This window comes from Diabrotica undecimpunctata, chromosome 1 (assembly GCF_040954645.1).
Source record: "Diabrotica undecimpunctata isolate CICGRU chromosome 1, icDiaUnde3, whole genome shotgun sequence".
Taxonomy (NCBI): domain Eukaryota; kingdom Metazoa; phylum Arthropoda; class Insecta; order Coleoptera; family Chrysomelidae; genus Diabrotica; species Diabrotica undecimpunctata.
Window position 1 is genome coordinate 97955508 of NC_092803.1, and position 16806 is coordinate 97972313.

The 16806-nt window shown below is 34.6% G+C and overlaps 1 protein-coding gene across 2 annotated transcripts in view; it reads left to right on the top strand.

Moving 5' to 3' along the window:
* The window catches only part of GC (gamma-glutamyl carboxylase), a 996199-nt gene that overhangs the window by 517755 nt on the left and 461638 nt on the right, over positions 1-16806 (top strand). The window lies entirely within an intron of this gene.

Sequence of the window (16806 nt, forward strand, 5' to 3'; positions counted from 1 at the left end):
TCCAAATGCTGTTTAAAAGTTAGGGTACGATCTAGAGTTACACCGAGGTATTTTGGGTTCGAACTGTGCTTTAGAATGGTTCCATCGCATTCTTTGTTTAGTCTGTAATTTGCCTTGTGGTTGTTAAGATGGAAAGCTGTTACTTCAGTCTTCAATGGGTTTGGTTGTATATATATGTATATATATATATATATATATATATATATATATATATATATATATATATAATCTTTGCAGATAAGTTAAATAGTAAACTCTTAAATATTGGGGAAATATGCAAGAAAGACTCTAATGAGTATCAATTGTTTCGCCGAACGTTTTCGCCAAAGGGAATTAATTTGGCTTCTTCAGGGCTGAAAGAGAATAAATTATAATTAGCTACCATATATTATCTATTAAAAACATTATTGATCTTACCGTAACTTAGAATTGTAGAGTTAGAATATTAAAAAACTTTGCTAGTAACATAATGGTGTTTTTTATTACTATGTGCAAAAAAAAAGTTTTTTTTAAGGTTTGAAATATAATGGTAGCTTTGAACTTAAAACGCAAAGGTTACTCAAGGTAATCGAAAAACCCAATGTAACTATATTTAAAAGGAGGTAATTCTTTAAATTGTCGGCAATAACTAAATTTTTGATTATTAGAAAGTTTAAAAGTGAGGTTCTGTTTTAGCCAGAACGCATGCGCTGACAAATTCAAGTAGTTCTTATGAATCTTTATGTCGTTAAGGTTCATTGGTAAAAACGAATGAAATTAAATCCCAGTATAGGGTAATATTATTTTGATCTTCTTTTTTAATTATATTCTATTGTTCATGTATTATTATATCTTATTGAGATGTATCTAAGAAAAGCAAGGGAATGTTATCTTTTTTAGTTAATAAAAATTAATTATAAAGGTAGCTTAGTTGTTAATGAATATATGAACAATACAACATCACAGATAACTAACTTGACTGATATATCCATTAACAACTAACCTACCTTTATAATTAATTTTTATTAACTAAAAAAGATAACATTCCCTTGCTTTTCTTATATACATCTCAATAAGATATAATAATACATGAACAATAGAATATAATTAAAAAAGAAAATCAAAATAATATTTCCCTATACTGGGATTTAATTTCATTCGTTTTTACCAATGAACCTTAACGACATAAAGATTCATAAGAACTACTTGAATTTGTCAGCGCATGCGTTCTGGCTACAACAGAACCTCACTTTTAAACTTTCTAACAATCAAAAATTTAGTTATTGCCGACAATTCAAAGAATTACCTCCTTTTAAATGTAGTTACATTGGGTTTTTCGATTAACCTTGAGTAAACCTTTGCGTTTTAAGTTCAAAGCTACCATACATTTCAAACCTTAAAAAAAACTTTTTTGCATATAGTAACAAAAAACACCAGTATGTTACTAGCAAAGTTTTTTAATATTCTAACTCTACAATTCTAAGTTACGGTAAGATCAATAATGTATTTAATAGATAATATATGGTAGCTAATTATAATTTATTCTTTTTCAGCCCTAAAGAAGCCAAATTAATTCTCTTTGGCGAAAACGTTCGGCGAAACAATTGATATACATTAGAGTCTTTCTTGCAGATTTCCCCAATATTTAAGAGTTTTTATATATATATATATATATATATATATATATATATATATATATATATATATATATATATGGAAACAACCTATAAGAGAGAATAGAAGTTATCAATAGTAAAATATACACACAAATATATATATATATATATATATATATATATATATATATATATATATATATATATACAAGTATGGAGTAGGATTAGAATAATAGAAATATAAAATTAGCTGTAACAGAAAAACGGATTATAAATAATACACGCTGGAAAAACAACAGGTAAAGTAAAAATGCTCTGGAGCAACGAGGTTGCGACAGAGAAAATAAGGAAAATATGTAAATAAGTGTTGTCAAACGACAAAGCAAAAGTGAAATAAAATGTTAAATAGCATCGCAAAAATATCAAAGTAAATAGCAATGGTAAAATAGGTAAAATAAACGAACAGAAATAAAGTCACAATAAAATGGAAATATTCCTGAAAAAAGATAAATAATTAAATACCAAATAATATTCCAAAGAATATTATAAAATACCAAAGCTGGAATAATGAGGAGCGGAAGATAATTCTATTTCTCTTCCAAGGTTTCGAGTAAAAGAACTAGTGATTTAACATAAATGGGAATTCCCCAACCATAGGTCTTATCTAGTTCAGACTCAGAACCGAATAGGCCTTCTGCAAGCAAGCAAGCAATTTGATTAAACCCAGCCTGTGAGAAATGTTCACCCCTATGAATTATGTTCGGGTGTAACAATTCATTGGAGCGAGGTGTGTTAACTCGAGTAAAAACAGGAGTCACCCCACCGCGCTTCAATGCTCCAGACCATCCCTTTCCCCCCTATAGCACTCTGATGCGCGATAGGAGCACAAATATCAGCCAAATGCTCTTCATGTGGAGGTCCTGGGTAATAGAACCCCAACATGGTTTCCTAACCGAATGCAAAAACTCAAGGGTTGGGCCCTACGTGCCCGGGTTTTGGGATTTTTGTTAATTTTTTTGTTGGCTTGCGCCGGTTTTTGTTAGTATTTTTTTGGTGGCCGAGGCCGGTTTTTTGTGTTTTTTGTGATTTTTTTTGTAGGTTGCCCTGAAACAAAAAATCAGAATTAGTTTAAAATCTGAAAAATATATAAAATATAATACAATATGATAGCATAGAGCTTATCTTCTTTAAGGCAACCGGGCCCACTTTGTGTTTGGCGATAGTCCTTGAGTGTTTTTGAGCTACGAACTGTCTTCTGTGTGCGTTGTTGTTATTTTGAAGTGTTTTCTCTCTAGTGTTTTGTTTTCTCTCTGGTTTAATTTTCTCTGTGGTGTTATTGTTTTAGTCTGGCTACTATTTGTTGTTTTGGTCTTTTGTGCTTCCATCTATGGAAAGCGTCATACCTCATTATCTCTCTTAGTATGTGACTGGGGTGGTTCTCTATTTCCGCGAACTTTATCCTGGCTTTTTGTTTCATCGTGTCAGTCACTCTGATTTGTTGTAATTCTCTAAAGAGGAATCTTTCTGCAACGTAATCTTGGTACGTTGACTGCTTCTCTTAGGCTGTTGTTGTGTGCCGCTTGTATTTTCTTTTTTGAAGTGTGGCATATGTGTCCCCATGCAAGGGATGCATATGTTAGTATGGGCAAGATTATACTGTTTATTAGTCTTATCGTTGTTTTTACTCTAAGTTTGCTTTTTCTTTCTATTAGTCCTCTTATAGATGCTCTTGCCATGTTTGCTTTTTGTACTGTGGTTTCTACGTGTTTGCTGAATGTTAAGCCTTTGTCCATGATTACTCCGAGGTATTTTGCTTCGCTTTTCCACTCAATGGGATTGTCTTGCACAGTTACCTGATATTCTGGTTGCTGGTGCCTCTTTTTGAAAAGAACAGACTGTGTCTTGTCGGAGTTTAGTGCTATTTTCCATTTTAAACTCCATTCTTTTATTGTCCAGCGCTGTTTGTAGGTTGTTAACCGCTATATCTACGTTTCTATGTTTGGTCGCTATCGCTGTATCGTCGACATAGAGGCTTAATAGTGTATCTGGTGTTCTAGGTATGTCTGCTGTGTATATCGTGTACAGTAGAGGTGACAGTACCGCTCCCTGTGGCACTTCAGCCTCCGGGTTCCCGAGCTCTGACAGGACTTGTCCTATCCGGACTCTGAAACGACGGTTGTTCAAGTACGACGAGATCAGCCTTGTCGTTGCTCCACTGTACCTCTATCCTCTCATTTTATATATCAATCCTTTATGCCAGACTCTATCGAATGCCTTGCTTACATCTAGGAAGGCGGCTCCTGTGAATTGTTTGTCGTTGAATCCAGCTGCTATGTACTCTGTTAGTCTGAGTACTTGTAGCTCACTGGAGTGTTCTGATCTAAAGCCGAATTGTGCTTCGGGTATTATATCTAGTCTGTCTGTTTCGGCTTGAAGTCTGCTGAGTATTATTCTCTCTACAATCTTGCTGATTGCAGGTAGTAAGCTTATTGGCTCCTAGTTTTGCGGGAATGTGTTGTCTTTTCCGGGCTTTGGTAACATTATGACATGGGCCTCTTTCCATCTGTTTGGGAACTTCTTGAATCTTATCATTGCATTTATAATGTTTGTTAGATATACAATAGCCCTCGCTGGTAAGTATTTTAGAGCCCTGTTCGTGATTTGATCGAGGCCAGGTGCTTTTTTCGGCGAGCTGTTTTTGATTAATTCATTTATCTCCTCCGGTGATGTAGGAGGGATGATTTCGTTTGGATTTTCAGGTCTTCTCTTTGTCCTTCGACTTCTTTTTTAAAGTCGATGTCCTCGTCTGGGTGGTTTTTAATGCATACTCTCTCTCGAGAGTACTCCCCATTACCTTTGCTTTTTCCTCTGTGGTGTATATGATTACATTTTCTCCGTGTAATGGGGGATTGGCTTTCTGACGTTTCTCAAAATCTTCTGGAGTCTCCAGACATTTTGCATGTTTGATCCTTGTTCTTCCATATCTCTTATGTGGTTTTCCCAGCTTTCACTACGGTGTTGTTGTAGTGCTGTTTTGACCTCTCTATTTAGTCTGTGTGCTCTGTTTTTGTCTGCCTAATTCCTTGTCCTTCTTGCTGTCTGCTTTGCTCTGTTCTTTTCATTTATCAAGTCTTTTATTGCTTGTGGTATATCTTTGAATCTTCCTGTGTGCATTTGTACTTCCTCTTCTGTAGTGCTATTTCTGAGCGCTTGTTGGATGATGTTTTCCAACTCTAGGACTCTGTCTTCTATTTCTCGTAGGTTGTCTATCACTGGAACTATGTTTATTCCGGTGCTCACGAGTCTCTTAAAGTTTGTCCACTTTGTTTTCTTTTTAATTCTTTTGATTACGCTTTCTTCTTCCCATGTTCCTAGTTCTAATAGGATGGGATTGTGGTCGGTTGTGCCTTCATTTAACGTTTGTAGTTCTGTTTGGAGTCCCAGGTTTTTTGCTACTACAATGTCTATGTGTGTAGGAAGTCTATTTCCTGGGTAATGCGTTGGGTCTGTGGGGCCCATTGCCATAACGTTTTCGTTATTTTCGATGTATGCGTTTAGTAGCCTTCCATTTCTGTTCGTAGCTCTGTCATTCCAATTTGGGGATCTTGCGTTTAGGTCTCCTATTATTATTGAGGTTTCATCGTTTAAGTACGTATTTAGGTCTTCATCGATCAGTGGATCTTGTGGTAGGTGGATCACGTAGGTGGAGGTAATTCTGACTTCTCCTTGCCTCATTTGTACTCTTATTGTTGTTGCTTGTATAGTATTTAGTTGCGGTGTTGTTATTCTGATATGACCTATGCCTTTTTTCACTAGAATTGCTGTCCCACCTGACCTTGCTGTGTTGTCGTTCCTATAGACGTCGTATCCTGGGAACTTGATGTTTATGTTGTTTGTAAGTTTCGTTTCTTGTATGGCTATGACATCCATTTCGTACCTGTTGACCAGTTCGTCCAGTATATTCTGGTTGGTCCTTACGCCTCCTGGGTTCCAGGAGCCTATCCTCAAGTATTTATCCTATTTGCTTGCACTAGTTCAGTGCTAGCTTTATATCTGCTATCGCCTCGTTGACGACCCTAGTAAGTAGCTCTTTTACAGAGTTTACTAGGCCATCTTGGTGTTGCCTGAAAATGAGAATTGTATTCTCATTTTCTTGCGCTTTTGCTGCTTGAGCGTAGGAAGGTCCGCCGGAAGTGATTTGGCCTCCGTGAAGACTGATTAAAAAACAAATCTCCCCGGTTTAACCTCGTTTCGGCGTAGGCATTTGCCTCTTATCTGGCCTCGGTCGTTGTAGGCGCCGTGTCTCCGCTTAACCGTGTTTACATTCACGGTTAGACTGAAAAGTCTGACTTTGACTCTGTCGCTGCAGCTCCTAGGCGGTGTCTTCGCTCGGCTCTCGCACGTCTGTACTGTTCAGCGGCTGGTGGTGAACTTAACTTACTTAGACCTTCTGAAAATAGTGCACCTAGTCTTTTATCCTATTTTCGTCACTTTGGCGAGTGTGAAAAGTGGGCGCGACCAATAACTCTCCAATTAGAAAATAGGATAACTTCGGGGACCAATCAGAAGGCTATGAGGTAAGAAATGCGCAGATCTGGATGAGTACTAGTCAGTCTCTTACGCTAGTGACGTATCAGATCTGGCGACACCCCCCCCCCTTTCGAGACTGGTTGGTTGGAGAATACGATGTTTTATTTATTATAAAAAAAAATCAGTTGTTACAATTAATAAATATAGGAAAAAAATTTTTTTAAGAGAAAAAGGACCTTTCCGACTTAGAATGTGTGGAAGTCAGTCTCCTTTATTGTCTTTGTCGGAAAGATATACAATAGTTAGATAAAAAATAAAAAAAATATATTCGTGAACGTAGAAGAAAAAACATTTTTATTTTTGAAGTTCGAAAAGAAAGTGGTCGGATGTCGTCAACGTGGATTAGCCTGTCCACGTCCTGGTCTCTGTGAACCTCGTACGTGTGGTCTCCGGCTGCTCTCAAGACGGTGTGTGGTCCTGTCCATGTCTGGCCAAAGTTCCCCTTGAGATGGTTGCGGATCAATACTTGTTCTCCTGGGAGGTACTTGTTCTACTGGGAGGTCCAACCATAGGAGGGCTCTGCTATCGGTGTATAATGTGAATTTCTGGTCTTGTATGAAATGTTTAAACTTCTTCAAAGCTCAAAACAATGCGAGGTACTCCTTCTCGTTAATGTGGTATCTACGTTCTGCTGGTCTCAATTTTGTCGAGCTGTAGGCCAGAATTTTTCTATCGTTAGCGGGACCTTGAAACAACACTGCCAATATTCCAATCTCAGAAGCTTCAGTTTGTAGGTTGAATGGTTGGCTAGCATCAGGCCGTTTCAATTCTAGGTTGCTGGAGATTGCGTTTTTTATTTCGTTAAACGCCTTCTCTGCTTGGTCGTTCCATTTGAATTTCTTGTTCGCGGCTGTCAGGTCTGTTAGTGGGGTGACAATCGTGGTAAAGTTTGGTATGAAATCCCTGAGCCAACTTGCGGTTCCGATGAAACTTTTGGCTTGTTTCAAGGTCCTCGGAGTGGAGAATCCTCTGATTTTTTCGCAGTGTTTGTGCAGTGGTTGGGTGTTTTCGGACGTGATCTTATGGCCTAGGTACTCGAGTTCGTTCTCTGCAAACTTGCATTTCTTCAAGGAAACCCATAGGCCATGAGTTCGTAGTCGTTCCAACACCAGTTGTAGATGTCTTTGTTGCTCATCCCAGTCGTTTGAGAAAATGATGATGTCTTCCATGTAGACTTTGACGAAGACATCAATGTATCCGGCAAGGACTGTCGTGACCAACTTCTGGAAGGCAGCGGGATCGTTCTTCAATCCGAAGGGCATCACCGTGAATTCAAATGCTGATCCATAGGGTAGGCTGAAGGCTGTCTTTGGCTTGGACTCCTCGTCGAGCGGTATCTGCCAGAAACCGCTTTTCACGTCGAGGGTTGAGAAGATTGTGGCTGTGCCTAGTTCTTTGATGCTATCGTGGATCGGCGGCATGTTGGATACTTCGTCCACGGTGATGTTGTTGATTTTTCTGTAATCAATACAGAATCTCGGCGTACCATCCTTCTTGGTCATGACGACGACGGGGCTGTTGTAGGGGCTTTTGCTAGGTCGAATTACTCCGGCGGAAAACATTTCTTGGACCTCTTGAAACATTATTCGCTTCTTCTACTGGGAGTCCTTCTTCTAAAATGTAGGCTGTCCAATGTTTTTCATCTAACCCCATGTTTAATAAGTGTTCCGTGGCAGCGTTTTAAAATTTGTCTGGGCTTTCTGTCTCTCCGCTTGAGAATTTTTGTAATGTTGGTCTCCATTTTGTTGAGGTGGTGTCGGTGCCGGAGGAGTGGTTGCTGGTTCGGTCTTCGTTGTCTGTGCTAGCGTTAGCGCTGTTACGGCTTGCATCCAAGCTGCTAGGAGCGTCAGCAGCTCTGTCGGTGTAGGTGGAGGATCTGTTGTCCTCGTGAGTTGGGAGCCATGTCGCTGAGGCGAATCTACGGTAGGCTGTGGATCACCGTCAGTCGCTCTGTCCGTTAAGACGGACGATCTGAGTATCCTTTGTAATTCCATAATGTACTAAAACAGACAAAACAAAGGGAGAAGGAAGAAATAAGAAACAAGAGGAAAGTTTCTTTATTTATTAAAAATCGGCGCGTCGGGGTCAGTTCGCCAAGGTATTTTTCTCTCTGAGAGTATTTTGAAGGTTCCTCACTGGATGACGTGTGTGACCAAGTGTAATAACACACACGCCTCTTGCTTGTTCCGAGTTGCCCACTTATAGTACTTGTTACGGAAGTTTGAATTTCGGAGATAAATATATATACCTCGGAAAACGTCTTTCGTGACCGTATAAAATGGTAAACAACTCACTGGTCAAGCTCTAGAGGGCGTGTCTATTGCTGGGCCGGTAAGGCGAAGCAGAAGGAGGATCTGAGAGGTGCCTAAAACAGAAGGGAAAGAATATGGAAAATACGAGAAGCTGACACAGAATAATAAATAGTTGAAACTGAATATATATATATATACATATATATATATATATATATATATATATATATATATATATATATATATATATATATATATATATATATATATATATATATATATATATATATATATATATATATATATATCTACGGCATTAAGTGAACTCCGCCCATGTTAAAATTCAGGTTCAATTGAGCTCCGTGGTCAAGTGGATACCGATATACGGAGCTCACTTGACAATTCCGTAATATTGGTTCAGTCGATTCATCAACATGTAGAGTTTAATAATTTATAAAAATTTTTTGGAGCCCGTAAATACCCCTGTATCATAAATGTATATCGCTTAGTTCACGTGTATATATTATAGGGGTCGTTCAGATCTTCTTCATTGTATATTTGAACCATACGTTTATCGGTTTAAGTAAGCTCTGAGAGTTTGGCAACTGTGCGATTATACCGTATATTTTCAACATATACCCTGAACGGTTTATATGGGCTCCTTATTTTTATCTACTGTTTGTAGACAGTGGAATGTCATACGCATTACACTGTGTAACAGAGGATATCGTATTACCTGGTATAACTACGTACTAAAAGGTAACTGGTTCTTTAAAAAACAGGTATATAGATACAAAAGGACTTGGGCTTATTATTTAATGGAATGTTCGCTTGCATATAAAATTTTATTTTTTCTGCATTTTTAAAAATAATGTTGTTTTTTAATTTAATATAATTTTATTAGTTCAATGCTGAACTCGATGTTTTTTTTAATTATAGAAATTTCATAATATATTTTGTTTACGTGAGTATGTCTTTGTACGTTTTATCTAAGCATCCGATTAATAAAAACTACTTTTATTTTATCCAATCTTCTGCAATATCTTGTATAAAGCTTTTTTATTATTTTAGTTCTGCTCTTATTTGTGTACTAAATATGATATCTCGATAGAAGGTTATCTCAAAATAAATATGTTATACAGTGTAGGTGCATTTATGCTACCCCAAGCGAGACTGTTCTTCTACTGCTATTCTAACCATTATGTGATACAAAAATTTTTCTCTTGTGTAGGTATACGGAGACAATATAAGTGAGTTTGTTATGTAAGGGGATATCATATAGTTTTTTTAGAAATATTCTGTAATTTAAGGTGTCGTAAGCGGCATTTAGAGTGAAAAATACCACTCCTAATACCCGATATTTTTCGTTCTGGTCTTTGATTTAGTATTTGTGATGTACATAATCTTCCCTATCTACAGCCACTTTTGCCTTTTAATTTAAGTTTTTCTTCTAATATCGATAATATCATATTAACGATCTTGTGCAAAAGTATTTTGATGGGCTGACAAAATAAAGATATTGGCCGATAGTTTTTGTAGTCGTTGGAGTTTTTGCCAGGTTTAAGCAAGTTAACAACTTTGGCTTGTCTCTAGACTTTGGGTATCTCCATAATTTGAATACAGTTGTTCATCATCCGGATCAGCCATTGTAGTGTTTTTGGTCCAGATTTCGTAATAAGCTTTGTGCTCAGATCCTCAATGTCGGTAGTTGTATTATTTTTCATTAAATATGTAGATGGTGGATTCAAGCTCAACATTGTTAAAATGTTCTCTCAGCTGACTGGTTTTGTCCTTTCTTACTCTACAATATAAGAATAACTCTCTTCTTAGAGTTATTCTTTGCTTGTTTTTCGACAGAAATAGCATGTCTATATCTATAATGTGGTTTTAACGATCAGCTGTATACCAAATACCCTAGGTTAGGCCCTATATGTGTTTCCTGCACTAGAAATAAGTCAGATTCGTGTTTAGCTCATATGTCTGATAAGTTTAAGTAAAGTAAAGTTTCTTGATCTTTAGAAATACCCTTAACAGTTATAGACATATGTTATTAGAATAGTTGGTCCTAAAAAGGACCAATTTGATTAAATCATATTAAAGAAGTGACTGAAGAATTAGCCGATTAATTAATTAATCATTACCCGGGGTATGCCCGATTGCGGTGGCCTTATTAGTACTTCAATCTTCGTAAAGGCTCGTTCTTTGAACCACAGAAGTAATGCCTAATCTTTTACTTTTTATTAAAAATTTAAATTTTACATGCCGTGTATTACTTTTTGACGATATTTCGAATCAGATTTGTACAGTAATAATTTTAGGTATTAAAGGGCTTCTTTGTGGAAAATAAATAAGTTTGTGATATCGGTCGCAACTCATCTATAGATAATAAAAAAATAAACAGTTAAGATAAGTGTAAACAATTTCAACTACATAAATTGGCGCCACTGTTTAGGTCATAGGTTTATCATAGATATCAAAGGTAACATTTTAATTCAATGTTCTATTTACGTATTTTCAATATTAAAAAAGTAGGAAAAGACATGTTTATGCTTTTATTTTTTTTTTAAATCTATTCTATTTTCTTTCTAGAGTTCCGTCTTTTTTTAACGACCTGTGTTATTTTTTCAATTGGGCACTTGTCCAAAGCTATGACAAATCCTCTGTCCTCTGCTATTCTATATTAATATGACTGATTCATTATTTTCTCTAAACACTCTGTCCTCTGCTATTCTACATTAATATTATTGATTTATTTTATCTTTATTGCAGCTATTTTAATGATTATCCTGTGTATCTTCTTCTTCTTCTTTTTATATAGACATGACTCTGTCTGTTTTTCAATGTGCCTCCAGTAAGTTGCCGTTCCATCGTTTTCGTGGTCTTCCTACTGATCATTTTCCTATGGGTTAACCGTCTCTTGCCGTCTTTACTACTCTATTTGTTGTCATTCGGCTTATATGATTATTCCATTCACTCTTCTATTTCTTAACCAGTTCTTGATGTTCTTTACCTTGCATCTACGTCGTATATCTGTACTTCTAGCTCTCTAGCACTCTCCCATAGTGTCTTACCATCAATTGTTCTAAGTGTTTTCATCTCTGCTGTTTCTAACACCCTTTTTGTCCTCTTTGTGTCAGGTCTTGTTTCTGCCGCGTATGTCATTATTGGTCTGATGACTGTTTTGTAAATTCTGCCTTTCGTTTCTTTCCCGATATTTTTATTTCTTCGTATTGTTTCATTTAGGCAGCCTGGGGCTCTGTTTGCTCTATTCACTGGATCTTCCACTTCAGTTCCGAGCTTTCCGTAGCTAGATAATGTGATGCCTAGATATTTAAATTCCATCACTTGTTCTATTATCTGTCCTTCCAGCTCCAATTAACATCTTAGTAAATTTGCTGTTGTAACCATGCATTTTGTCTCTTTTGGGGAAATTAACATGTTAAATTTTATATGAAATTGGTGCGGGATACGTCGTAAATCATCTTCACTTTGAAAGAGTAGTATTGCAGATGATTTTAATTTGTTTTTCTTCTATTTGGTATCCTTTTTAAGTTCTTACTTTTTTATTATGTCATGCACAATTAGGTTGAACAATAAAGGACTCAGGGAATATCCCTGTCTTATCCCATTGCCAGTTTCAATAGGGTCGGTTAGTTCTTTGTCTACTTTTACTTTTATTGTGTTGTTTTGGTATATATTTTCGATCGTTTTGAGTTTTTCTAGAGGTATCTCTCTTGTGTACAATAAGTAGATAAAGTTTTTTAATTTATATATCTTCTGTATATCATTATTTCTTCTGTGTATTAAAAGTTAAATTTTGGTTATTATTAAGATTCTCTTAACGTGTTTATTGTCTTGTTTCTGCGATACGAATATATGTGTATCATAATAGATTGTAATGCATATTTCATTTATTATAATTAAAGTGCTCTTTGCGTTTGCCAATTACTTTCTCACTTCCTCAGCGATAGGTCTTTTTTTTCTCATCAATAACCTTATCCTCGCTCGATACAGTTATTCTAAGATATTTATATTTCACTATATGCTCTATTGTACCTATGAAATTTATAATATCTAATATCTGGTGCTTTCATATGAAACTGGAATAAAACACTTGGTAGATAATGTTTATTCGTTTTGAGTACACTTTTTTTAGAACTTAGGACATTAAAGAATAAATATTTGTCTGTTCAGGGTTTTCCAAGTCTGCAAAACTTAAACAGGCTTAAATATTAGATTATACATTTATTAAGAATGTTCAATATCTAAATTTAAGATTTTATATCTCAAAATATGAATAGGTTTTTACATTTTGTTTGACGGTTTAATCTTCGAATCGGAGTTCATTTTTTGAAAAACTATAAAATGGTGAGAACAAATTGCTATATAAAAGAACGAGGCAATATTCTCATGCTGTGAGCTTTGCTGCTCTGGTACTTTTATAACGCTTAAGATATTTTTAATTTATTGTCAACATTTTTGAGGTGTGTTTCCTTAAATGACCATGTCTAAGGTTAGTACGTGTGATTAAATGAAATTGACATTAATTTGATAGTTTCTATTTTATTAGTACTGATGGTATAATATGACTAGCATCTGTTGGTACTATATATCAATTTCAACATGTGGAAGTGAGAGCACTCTCTTGTTAGTAATTTCAGTGTAAATTATGACGAAACCAGAAATAACCCATAATATTCTCCCTGTGTGATCTTAGTATTTTTGTTGATTGAATAGTATAGGCCAGGGTATCCAACATTTCAATCAGCGGTATGTCAGAGTGGTTTTTATTAATTTTTATATATATTTGCAAAATGAAGAAGAAAGTTTAGTACAGGCAGTTAAACGGCTGATCCGTCAATTTAGAAGTAAGAGCAAGTACCAACTTGCTGAAAAGCATACCCATACACAAAAGGAATATGTAATAAAATGTACTGCATAAACTATAGCGATATAAGCTATATATCTATTAATTATTAGGATATACAGTATTTTTTCTAATACACCTAGAACGATTGAGTAAATAGGTGAACTATAAAATAGGTGGATATTAGTGTGGAATTAGAAAAACTTAATAAATCGTTGATCAATTATTCACTATTAGGCAGTTAATGAGAAATGTTGGGAATACAAAAAAAAACATTAAACTAGTTATTTATAAATTTTAAACAAACACTGATATAATCATAAGAATAAAACTATGAAATACCATGGAAGAACTAGGCGTACCTAATAAACTAATTAATTTAACAAGGAATAATCTACAAGTAAAGTCAGACTTCAAGGAAAACTGTCGACTTATTTTCAAATGTACATTGATTTCAAACAGGAAGATTCCATTCCAAACTCTATTTAAAAAGTAAAATCCAATAGTCATAACCCAAAGTGCTTTAAAAAAGGTGAACGAATTAGCGAACAGCTGTTTTGAAAACTAAATATTATGAAACGAATTGGGGATATTATATTACACAAACTAAACCGCTTGTCTACAAAAATAAAATCAAGAAAATATGATACGACAGAAAAGACTAATCACTTTACAGTTAATTGCCACATAAATATCAATGAATAACGCAAATGTTAGGACGATTGTATACATATAAGACAAATAACGATAAATGTTACAAATAAAGGTTAAAACATGCTTTTCAATTCGCGGTAAAAGATTTAATAGAGTTCAGCACACCATATAAATTCGTAACAAAATTCATATAACAGTAAACGGTACTCGAGACAGCAGCAAAGTAATTTTGGCAACAAATATGTAGGTTGTACTTTACACCATTGGAATCATAGCACCCGCTATGGAAAATGGTGTCTTCTTTGACATACAGCAACCACAAATGTGAAATTAGGAAAGATTAATGTGAAATTAGAAAAATTCAATGAACCGTTGATCAAATATTCACTATTATATACTTAATTAAAAATGTTGGGAATAAGAAAAACATTAAGCTTTAGTTTGCAATGCTTGAGAGCATTGCCCGGAAAGCAAACACAGAAAATCTCACAGTTTAATAATTAAGGTCCTCATATTATAGGGACTTTTGACGATGAGTTTAACATAGTAGTGAGTATAATTATTAGTGAGAAAAAAACATTAATACATTCAATAGAAAAAATCGCAAAAAAGGGTCCTCCAAATCAACGATAATAAAAAAATATATGGCTATCATAAGAAGACTATCATAAGAAACAGAATAGGACATAATATTTCAATAGACCAGTATAACTTTGAAATGTTTCATCGGTCTAAATACTTGAGATTTAAGAGCACTTTTAACAAAAACACTACAAAAGAGAATAACAACAGAATACAAGCTGGAAATTGCTACGTTTTAAGCAAAAAATTAAATCCAAAAATACATCCCGCAGTGAGAAAAATAATATTCCACGTATGTAAGTAAAACACGAACAATGAAAAAATAAAATAAGAGCCGATTGAGCATCGCAGAAAGAAGAATTCTAGAAGAAATATATAATTCTATTATGAATCAGACCACAAATCAATACAAAGTGCAAAACAATAACTTTATCGTTGAGATTTAGTTTCTTGTACGACGGTGCAATTTTTATATACCTGTTTGACCTTAGCATTAGTTCCCGGTCGTAAAACACTTCTGACTGAGGGCAATCTTTCTAGCAATCCTGATGTAATTAATACCTGAGTTTTACTTACATTGTCTTATATATGTATATATCCTGATTTTAGTAGTATGTATTACACTTCTGGATTTAAAAGTATTTTGAGGTTATACATACATATATCAGTTTGCTACCTAAATTTTTCCTTTTGTCTCTTATGTGACAACGTTATCTGCGATATCTAAAACGCTCAAATTTTTTAAAATTATATGAGTCTATTGTTACGTTATATGCCCTATCGTCTCTTTTGTCTGTTAATGAACATTTATTTGGTTTTCTCGTTACTATTATACCGTTTTTTTGCTGGTAATAGCATTATTCTATAGTATTCTAATATTTAATCTATGGAATAAATCAGGATAGCGGATAGATATTCTTTACTTTCTCGGAGAAATTATATTGTAACACACAAAAACCCTATTAAATTGCCAAAAACTTCCTTGCATATTCTACTTGCAATGGCTAATCGTTGGATAATAGGAAGTATGAATGTAGCAGTTTTAATGGTTTGGTGACTGCTTGCTAAAATCGGGGAGCAGAGATATCAGTACCAAGTTAATGTCTATAGGAGTTGCGGATACATTTTCTGATAACTTTTCTGAGTTCCTCCCTTTTTTAACATATACTATATAAGTCTCAAGTACAGTTCCCATGTATTTTGTGAAAGATGCATAAGGTATTTAGACATCGTTTTTTGTAAAATTAATGTTTTAGATTTTCAGATGTATAAACTTGACGTTCATTAATTTGGACTCATTTAGTTTAGGTTTCCAATTTTAAGTACATATGAATTTTATTTAATAACAGTTATAATTTTTTTGCTGCTACTTTGCTGTTGTCAAATACTGTGAGTATGACAGTGTCATTTCCAACTATGACCATGTAGGTATACTATTTGCAGGTTAAACTCCCATGCTATACTTTAGCACAGGCCTAAGCTATGTCAAAAAAGACTAGCACAATTTTTTTTTCTAAAACGTGTTTCTCAACAAGTTTCTCACTTAGTTACCTATATCGATTATTCTATATATTCAATTAATCATAGGATATTTTTTATCTCTGAATAAAAATTATCGGTTTGGAATCAGCTCTTTTCTTTTATTATTGGTTTCATTAACTTAAGGTGGTTCTTAACTAGCTGTTTCTCAAACAGTTTTAACATTACTGATTTAACAAATATGAACAATTTGTTATATAATATTTTGAATAAATCGAGTAGCGAATAATTAATAAAAATAAGCGATTCATTTATTTTGAAAAATTATGTATATATGCAAGTATCACCATATTTACTGATTCTTCATCATCATTCTCTTTGCCTTTATCCCTTTACGCCTTATCCTTATATACAGAGATATCTTTCTATCTTTCGCCATATCAAGATGAATTTCTTTCATACACATATTTCTCCTATTCGTTTCCCGTCATCTCTTTTTCGGTCTTTCTCTTCTACTACTTTCTGGGACATGGAAAACCAGAATTCTATGTATTGCATGACTCTCGTGTCGACGATCAACATGCCCTAATTATCGTAACCTATGCTTCCCCATTTTTGCATAGATGAGGTGCTGCGCCTAGACTTCTGCTAATATTTTAATTTTTAATTTAATATTTTCTTTTTAAGCGACCCATCCATCTAAGCATTGTCATTTTGTTCAAATGCATTCATTGTTCTTATTTTTTTAACTGTCCAATTACGGTTTTATATCCGTTTTATGGAATTT